The sequence below is a fragment of the Meleagris gallopavo genome, chromosome 1 (genome assembly GCF_905368555.1).
Source record: "Meleagris gallopavo chromosome 1, MGAL_WU_HG_1.1, whole genome shotgun sequence".
NCBI classification, from domain to species: Eukaryota; Metazoa; Chordata; class Aves; order Galliformes; family Phasianidae; genus Meleagris; species Meleagris gallopavo.
The window spans coordinates 183,660,329-183,669,767 of record NC_139404.1 but is presented as its reverse complement, the minus strand read 5'-3'; the positions used below and the strand labels follow the sequence as shown (position 1 = coordinate 183,669,767).

Sequence of the window (9,439 nt, the reverse complement as noted above, 5' to 3'; positions counted from 1 at the left end):
GGCTGGCCCTTTGGCCTCACCCCTGCTCCCGAAGGACCCTCTTTTTCCCATGCTCGGTCTTTGGGGGAGCAGGTGGGAAAGGGCCCAAGCCAGCAAGCCAGTTGGTGGGGTGGCTCTTGGGACCAACACGGGTCTGCTGCTCGCAAGGGGTTGGTCTTTTTTCCCTCCTCGTCTTGGGGGCGGAGTTAGCCCAAACCCAGAGCCCGTTGGAGGGGGCTCTTGGGCTAAAAGGGGGCGCTGTTTTTGTGAAGGACTGGTTTTTTTTCAGTCCCCCAGCTTGGTGGGCAGGTTTAGTCAAACAGCATAGCCAGGGGAGGGGTGGCCCTTTTTCCACGGGTCTGCCTTGTGAAGGACCGGGTTTTGTTCCCCCTCCTTTGGTGGAGGAGCTGGGAGGGAAACCAGCAGACCGTTGGGGGCTGGGGTCTTGGCCTCGTCGGTCTGTGAAGGGGTGGCTTTTGTTCCCATCCTCGTCTTGATGGGGAGGTGGTTAGACCAAGCCGGGGAGCCAGCTGGAGGGTGGCACTTGGTCCTAAGGGATGCTGTCCTCGGAAGGGGCAGTTTTGTCCCCAATTCCCGGCCCAGCTGAGAAGCTGCAAAATCAGGAATGGAGAAGAAAGCAAATAAGATCAGGGGAAAAGATTCGGTGACCTCATCCTGTTCTCTCCCACGGACCACTCTCAACACCAAGTGGGGTCCAAGAGCAGGCTCCCAGTGACCACCAGGACGGAGGACTGCCCCCAAGGTCTGAGCTGGGGGAGGCTGCCAGCGTACTAGAAAGACTAATTTTTGCCCGCCCTGGATGTCACAAGCCTTTCCGTGGGTGCCAGCCGGCCCCGCTTGGGGCTGGGACCCACCCCCAAATCCCCCCCCCCGTTCCCCCTCCCCTTTTTCCAATCCGCCCGCACTCTGTAATTTTCATGAGACCAGGGCATGAATCACCGATAAGAGCTCCCGGTTGAGAAGGCCCACATGATTTTTTTCAAATCCCCACAGCAAGGTCGCCACCACCGAGCAGGCTGCCAGAGCAATCCCCCTGGCCTTGAATGCCTCCAGGGATGGGGGGATCCCCCCAGCCCCTGGGGGAACCTGTTCCAGTGTGCCCACCCCTGGTGAAAAACTTTTTTCCCACTATTAAAATAAACCTCCCTGTCTTAGTTAAAAGCCCTTCCCCCGTATCCCCCCTCACTTCCCCCCCGTAAACAACGTAAACGGAGGTCACTGCTACCTCCCATTCTTTTTTACCCCTTCAGTCCAACAGCAAGAAAATTGGATTAAAATTCCCCTTTTTTTTCTATTAGGGAAGAAAAAAAAGAATTCGATAGTAAAACCCCAAAGATTGACCTTTGCTTTTTTCACCCCGTGCGTGTCTCTATTTGTCCTTCCCCCCAGCAACACGTTCTCCTGACCCAAAACACAGAATTGTAGGGGGCTGGAAGGGGACCCCCTTTGAGATATTGAATTTTAAGCCTGTGCCAAAGAGGCCCGGACCCCGGGTTCACAGGAGGGTTTCCCGGGAGGTCTTAAAAAAATCTCCAACAAGGAACTCCCAGCCTACCTGGCAGGATTCCGTGCCCCGTCCCCTCACCTGAAGACTTCTTTCCGTTTGTGCAGAACTCCCCATTTTTTGGGCCTTTTCCCCTTGTCCTTCACCACCCCGGGGTGAAAAGAGCTAGGGCCCTTTCCCTTTTCCTTTGCCCTTGTAGAACATTGATAATCCCCTTGCGTCTTTTTTCTCAAGGCTGAAAAAGGGCCTCAGCCTTTCCTCATAAAGAGGGGTTTCCCGGGCCTTTATCATCTTCAGGCCCTCGGCGGACTCTTTCCAGGAGATCCCCACCTTTTTTTTTTCCGGGAGCCCAGAACCCGGCGCAATCTCCAGGTGAAGGGCCTGACCAGGGCAGGGGGGGAGGGGAGGATCACCTGCCTTGACCCCTGGCCAGCTCCTTTTTAATGCCCTTAGGATCCCCTTGGGCCCTTTTTGGCCACCAGGGCACCCTGCGGTCATGGCCCCCTGTTGTCCACCCGGCCTCCCGGTTCTGCACCGCAGGCTCCTCCCAGCAGGGCTGCCCCCCGTCTGAATTTTCTTGCGGCTATTTCCCTTTCCAAGGGGCAAGACTCCACTTCTTTTGGGAAAACCCCCATCTGTTTTCTAACTTTCTTCCGCGCATACTTAAAAAGTAGTATTTTTTTCCCTGAGCTCGTTGCCCCCTTTTTGTTGTTTGGCCCCCTCTCCCTACCTTTTCCAAAACCCTCCCTTCCCCTTTCCTGGTTCACGGGTTCGTTTTTCCCTTCCCCCCCTTTTTCACGCACCGGGGTGCACCGGCTGGGGCCGTGACACCCCGCCAGGCCCCAAAGTCCCCTTTGACAGCCCCCGGTTCAATCAGCGACTTTCATGGCTGCCGAACACCAGTCACAGTAAAAATCAGAGGGACAAACAGACCAGGGGGTTGGGGCCCCTGCCCCACGGCCCCCCCCTTCCCCAAGATCTTGCTGTGGTGGTTGCCGCCCTTTTCCCTTTTTGGAAGGGTCCCTTGGTGCGACCTCCCTGAAGGGGTTTCCACGGGATTTTGCGAAAGGGGCCCGCTAGATTCCCCGGTGCCTGGGGCTTCCCAGCGTGCTGCAGCACTCACAGGACTTTCCCTTTTATCTGGGGGACCTCACAGGGGCGTAGGTTTCCCGCTCAAAATGTGCCCTCTCTCCCCCGGGCATGGCTGTCTCTGGACACTTCACGCCCCGAGCCCCCTTTTTTACCCCCAGCCCCTTCCTCCTCCCCGGGGAACATGCCCCCCAAACCCCCACAGCAGACTCTCCCCACCAATTCCTTTAGTGCTGCCACGTCCAAAAACCCCCTGCACCCTACTGCACAGGTTAGGAAAAAATGATTTTATAATTTTTTGACTGCTGAAAAAAGGAGGTGTGACTGGGAGAGGTTGGTGTCCACCCCGTGGAAATGTTGTTGTTTTAAAAGGTTTTCTCAGGCCAACCCTTTGGCACCATTTTACACACAGGCTGCCAATGGACAGAAGCCTTTTTGGAAATCACTCTGTTCCCCTGGAACTGAGGCCGTTGTCCCGTTTCCGAAATGACACGGGTTTTAGCCCCGGAAAGGGTGCGGCTCGTTTTTTCAGAGCATCACCCTGCAGGGGTCTGATTCTTGCACCCGCTTTTTCCGCCCCCAGACACTGGGGCAGCCCGTGGGCTTTACCGCCCCTCGGCAGGCCCCATTTTTCATGGGGCCGCTGGGTGTCAGCCCTAGGCCAGACAAGTCGCTGGGGGAGCTGATGGACCTCTGGAGGCTGCTTTTTTTGGAAGCCCCCACAACCAGACCTTTGCGGTTCCCGCTCCCCACCCACATCCCTTCGTGCATATGAATGCCGATTGCTAACCTGTGCCTAAGTCTTACCCTCCTCTCCAGAGCCCGGGAGCAACCCTGGCAGCCGAAACAGATACCGTTCCCACAAATCTATGGCAAGCAGAATAGGCTTTCGTAAGGGGTGGCGCAGGGGTCAGACACCTGAAGGCCTTTGCTCGGTGCGCGGGGACTGCTGCTTTGGGCCCCCCGGAAAAAAACGACTCGCTGGCCCTGGCGGGACCCCCCTTGGGTGTGGGAAAAGGGGAATCCAAAGGGCCAGTTGGAGGCCGGGGCTCACATGATGGGGACCTCTCCCGGACGACAAGTTTTTATTTCCTTTCCAGGACAGGGGGGGTTAGTCCAATCCACAGACCTTTTGGGGGTCTGTGTGTTGTGTGAACCGGGCCCTGCTCCTCATGAAGACGTTGTTTTTTCTTCCCGTCCTCGATCTTGGGGGAGCGGTGGTTTGTTCAAACCAAAGACCGTTGGGGTGTGGCTCTTGGACTTAAACCCATGCCTTGGGAAAAGGGCTGGTTGGGTTGCCCCCTGAGTCGGTTGGGGGAGGCGGTTATCCAAAAACCGCAGAGCAGGTGGGGTCGGCCTTTGGTTTCAACCGGGCGCTGTCCTTTTGAAGGACATGGTTTCTTTCCGTCCCCATGTTGGGGAGAGGGGTTTTTCCAAACAGCAGAGCCCGCTGGGGGGTCTTGCTCTTTGGGCGAACGGATCGTCCCCATGAAGGACCCGGTTTTTCTTTGGTCCTCCACCGGGTGGAGCAGGGGGTTAGGCCCAAACCGCAGAGCCCGCGGGGGGGGCTCTTGGTCAACGGACCTGCGTCGGGGGAAAGGGCCGGTCTTTCTTTCCCTCGGGTTTTGTGGAGCAGGGTTTTCCAACCACAAACCCTTTGGAGGGCTGGCCTTGGACCAAATACCTGTCCCTTGAAAGGACCTGGTCTTTCTTCCCGTCCTCCACTGGTGGAGCAGGGTGTTGCCAACCAGCAAAGCCAGCGGGGGCTGGCCTTTTCTCACAGGGCGCTGCTTCGGGGAAGGACGGTCTTTCTTTTTGGGCCTCTCTTTTTTGGGGGCGGTGTTAGTCCAAAACCCGCAGAGCCGGGAGGGCTGGCCTTGGACCGACCACCTCCTGGGGGACCTGGGGCTTTTTTTCGTCTCCTTGTGGGAGCAGGGTTAGTCCAAACAGAGGCCCGGGAGGGGGTGGCCTTGGGCTCACAGGCCTGCTCTCAGAAGGACTTTGGGCTTTTTTTTGGTCCCCCATCTTGTGGGGAGGGTTTTGTCCAAGCCAGCAGAGCCAGTTGGAGGGGTGGCTCTTGGGGTCAAACGCTCTCCTCTGAAGACCCCCTTTTTTTTTTGCGTCCTCAGTCTTTTTGAGGGATTTTAGCCAAACCAGCAGAGCCAGTTGGGGGGGCGGCCTCTTGGCTCACCGACGCTGTCCCCCATGAAGGGGTGTCTTTCTTTTCCCTCGGTTTGGTGGGGCGGGGGAAGCCAAGCCAGCAGAGCCAGTGGGGGCGGTCTTGGGGCCAAAAGGGGCCCGCTTTGGAAGGACCCTTTGGGTTTTTTTTCCGCCTCGGGCTTGGGGAGCAGTGTTAGCCCAACCAGCAAACCCGTTTGGGGGGTGGCCCTTTTCTAAGGGGGGGTGCTTTTTTGGGGAAGGCTTTTTCCCTCCTCACTTGGTGGAGAGGGGTTTTTCCAAACAGCAACCAGGTGGAGGGCTGGGCCCCTTTTTCTCAACGGTCTGCTCCCCTTTTGAAGGACCTGGTTTTTTTCCCATCCCATCTTTGGGGAGGGGTGGGTACCAAAAACCCCAAAAGCCAGTTTGGGGGGGTCTTTGGGCCCCCTTGGTCTTAAAGGGTTTTTTTCCCTCCTCGGAAGGGGCAGGTTTTTGCCAACCGGGCCAGCTGGGGGGCGGGCCTGGTTTTAAAGGTTCAAGGGGGAATTTTTTGGGGGGGACCCAAAAAGAAAGCCAAAAAAGAAATCAGGAAGAGATTTAGGCTGACCTTCATTGTTCTCTCCCCCGGACCACCTCAAAACACAAGTGGCTGTCACCCAGACAAGCTCCAGCAATGACCACCAGGGCGGCGATGCCCCAAATGTCTGAGCTGGGGGAGGGTGCCACGTGATTAAAAGACTGAATTTTTTGCCCCCCCCTGTATGTCACAAGCCTTTCCCCTGCGGGTGCAGCCCTGCCCCAGCTTGGGGTGGGACCCTACCCCCCCAAACCCACCTCCCTTTCCACCTCCCTTTTTTTTCCCAAACCGTCACTCTGTAATTTTTTTGGCACCGGGGTCATGAATCACGAATAAGAGCGTCCTGGGGGTTTAGAAGGCCCACATGTCCTTGGGTTTTAACCTCCTCTGCAAGGGGCGCCAACCCCAGGCAGGCTGCCCAGGCACATCCGCCTGGCCTTGAAAGCCTCCCGGGGGGGGCATCCACAGCCTCCTTGGGGAACCCTTTCCCGTGTGTCACCACCCTCTGGGTGAAAAACTTTCTCCTACTATCTAACCTAAACCTCTCCTGTCTTAGTTAAAAAGCCTTTTCCCCCTTTTCCCTCACTATCCCCCCCGTAAAAAGACGTAAAAGGAGGTCAGCTGCAAATCCCATTCTTTTTTACCCCTTCGTCCAAAAGCAATGAATATTGGATTTTAATTTTTCCGGTCCCAAATGGGGCTTTTGTTCCTCCACTTGCTTGGGGCAGGTTTTAGCCACCGGGACTGATGGGGGACTGGTTAGGATCCTCTGAGGGGCCTGTTGGCCATCCGGCCAGCGGAGCTGGCTAGTCGGAATGGAGATGACCAATAGCACGAGAGATTCGGCACTATTGAGCTCAGACCATTCAAAGACGGAGAGATCAGGCGACCTCACCTGCCCACGAGACACCCCAACAGCGGGGCCCAGGAAAGAAGCGAGTCCACCGCCGTGAGCCCAATGCCTGCTGCGGGAGGCTGCCAGCGTGCTGGAACGACAATCCGCCCCGCCCTGTGAGTCCATCCTTTCCCGTGCATGACTCACACGGGGCTGGGGACCCATCACAGCCCTCGGTGCCACTACCTTTTTCCATCCCTGCACGCAGTCACCAAGCCGACTCAAGAACGCCCGTCCAAGCTCCGGGTTGAAGCCCCAGGCGTGTCAGTCCACACCGTGCCAACCTCCACAGTCTCCACTCACCTACCTAAGCCTCCAGTCCAAAGCTCCTTCCACCCTTCGCTCTCCCCCGTAAAACCTCTCCTTATCTCCAAACCTTACCCTGTTAAACCTTTCCTAAGCAACTAAATCTAGTAAAATTAACCTACTTTCACCTCCCTTTTGACCTTTCTTCACACAAACATGTTTCCTTAGTCAACCAATAGAGATGAAATTCTGATGTAGCAAAACCTTGCCTACACCAACCAGTGCATTTGGCTCGACCTCCACAAATCACAAAGACTCACCTTCCCGGATAGTTCAGCTCGAGGTCCAGACCGTCCACAGTCGAGCTAGTGCCAGTCAGTTGGCCTCCGCAGTCAACATCTCCAGCAAGAGCCCATCTACTTGCACGTCCATTCTGCCTCTAACCCTGTCTCTCCTTTGCAGACTGAACCATTTGGCCTTTCCGGTCTCCGCACGCTAGAAGGCCCCGCCTTTCTTTCAGGTCCCACTTGTGCTTGTCAGCCGAACTGGTCCTCCTTTCTCAGTGAAGCCGCCAGCCTTCCAAGGATCCCCGCTGCTTATCCTATGCCTGCGGACCATTGCCGGGCCCAGACCCTGTACCAGGCGACCGACTGACCTCTCCAGGGAGCCCACCGCATGGGTCTTCCTGCCGTGCCACGCTCTTTTCACTACTCCGGTTGCGTCTAGCCACCTTGACCAGGCCGCCACTGTCTGCCTGCTCCGTTTGAGAGCTCTCTCCTTTCACTGCCTTTTGTACTTCCGGCTTCTTGTCCCCTCCCCTTCTGGTTGTTCCAGACCCTATGCTTCGATCTCTCGCCCATTAAGTTTTTCCAGCCCTGCCAGTCAGGTGACTCTGCCTCACTACGCCTCCCCGCCTGTGTGTCCCACCCCAGTCCTCGGGCCGCGCTCCTGGACACGCCGCCAGAGATTCCCGTTGTCAGGCCCTGTACAGGCTCATGGTGTCCGCCGATCGTGGAAGCCCAAGACCCCTGTGCGGCGCCCGGCTACCCCGGACGTTCCGCAAGTGTCTATCTCCCGCTGGTGACTCCCCGATGGCCTCTTACGCCCCGCTTCCTCTCGGAACAGCCCACCGATATCCGCCCTCGATGCTTCCCCGCCCACCCCTACTCGCACCCTGGCTGATCCTAGACTTGCCCGCTCAAAATGATGCTTCCTGAGATTGGAGTTGTGTCCCAATACAACGATGTCCGTTCTACCCAGCGCTCATTCACATTCGACGCGCAAGCTCTTTAGAAATGCCTTGAAGCTGCCACGTCCCCTTATACTGCTGCAGAGGAAGTTAGTGTTTTGGCATCCTGCTGACTGATGGACCTTTCCTGGAAGGCAGGTGCGCCAAAGGGTCTCCCTTGCAGCCCCTTTTGTGATGCACGGTTCGCCAAGCAGATGCTGGGGACAGCCGGGCGCTTCGGGGACCTTTCCCGTTCGCTCCAAGCCCTCGGCCAGAATGAGGTCTTGGCCCTATCCACAGCCTCGAGTGCCCGCTCCGCCACGACTCCGGCCTGGCCAACCATCTGCGCAGATCAGATTCCGGGCGAGGCAGAACTGAGCCTTCGTACCGGAGCCTGACTGCACGGCGACGGAGCCCTGGGCGGAAGGCTCGCTGGTCCGGGCGCACAGCGCCCGGAATGCCCCGCTGCCCGGGCATGGTTTGGGACCCATCCACAGGTAAGTCTCCACCTCAGGCAGGTAGGACTCTGACGGCCTCAGACGTTCCTCCTCCTGACCGTAGGTTGTTGTTTAACGAGCCATTGGAGCGGTGGCCTTACGACCGTTCGGGAGCTGGGCTTTGGCCGACGTGGTGTGACCTGGTCACCTGGGCGGTGGGGAGGCTATCTAACGGCCGTGGCTGGCTCAGTTTTGCGCCTCCTTGGAAGAGGTTTTTCTCCCGGCAGGGTGCTGCTATCCAGACCGAGGCTGGTCTCTTTGGTGCAGGGCTGTTTACCCGGGTGAGTGTTGCTTCCCTCCAATCGGGGGCGTTGAAAAGGTCTTGCCAGGGGTTTGGCCTAACGGAGCTGCTGTTGAGAGACCTGGTGGGCGTCATTCGTCGGAGCGGTTTCTCACCAGAGCCTGGTGGAGGCTGGTCTTGGCAGCCCTGCTTGGAGGACATGGTTTCTCTCCGCTCAGTTGGGGTCTTGTTATCCAACGTGCCAGGTGGTGTCTCATCGGCGACCGGGTGGCTTTCACGGCGCTCTTGAGCGGTCTCACGCGCCACTGGTGGCAGTCCAAGCGTCTCGAGGAGATGGCCCCCCGGGAACGCTCTCTCAGCCTCTGGGGCGCTTCTTGGCTCTCAAGCAGCTGGCTTTCTGGTCCCCTTGCGAGCAGGAGTAGCCCGCAGAAGGAGGTCTTTTCGGCCCCGCTTGGGAGGGGTTTGTCCAACAGAAGCGGGGCTGGCCTGGTCTTCTCCCTCTTGTCGGGAGCGGCTTTTGTCCACCGAGGGCAGTGGAGGCGCCTGACATGGCTGCTCTCGCAAGACCTGGTCTTTCTGGCACGTCTTTCCCGGTTGGGAGCAGGTGCAGCCAGCCGCAGCGTGGTGCTGGCTGGTCAAGCTGCTTGAGGCCTGGTCTTTTTTGCTCAGCTCTTGGGGAGCTGTCACACGAGCAGTTGGAGGGGGCTTTTGACAAGGGCTTTGCCTTGAAGGCTGGTTTGTTCGCCGTCTTGAGAAGCCAGGTGAGGGCAGCCCTAGTCTAGGGGCTGCTTGCCAGGACTGGCCTGTGGGCCTGCTTTGTGGGGCGGGTGCCAAACGAGCATTGGGCTGCATGGTCAGTGGGCTGTAAGGACGTGGTTTTGTTCCCTTCTTATGGGCAGGTGTTGCCAAGCGGAGGGCCAGCTGGAGGGGATTGGCCTAAGTGCATCGGGAGGGCAGCTTTTGCCCATCCGGGCCCTGACGCGCAAGCAGAATTTACAAATAGTC

At 57.8% G+C, this 9,439-nt stretch overlaps 1 pseudogene; it reads right to left on the bottom strand.

Annotated features, from left to right (window-relative positions):
- Positions 1 to 3,352, bottom strand: part of LOC146545822 (uncharacterized) — a 39,296-nt pseudogene extending 35,944 nt beyond the window's left edge.
- Between the last annotated feature and the right edge of the window lie 6,087 nt (positions 3,353 to 9,439).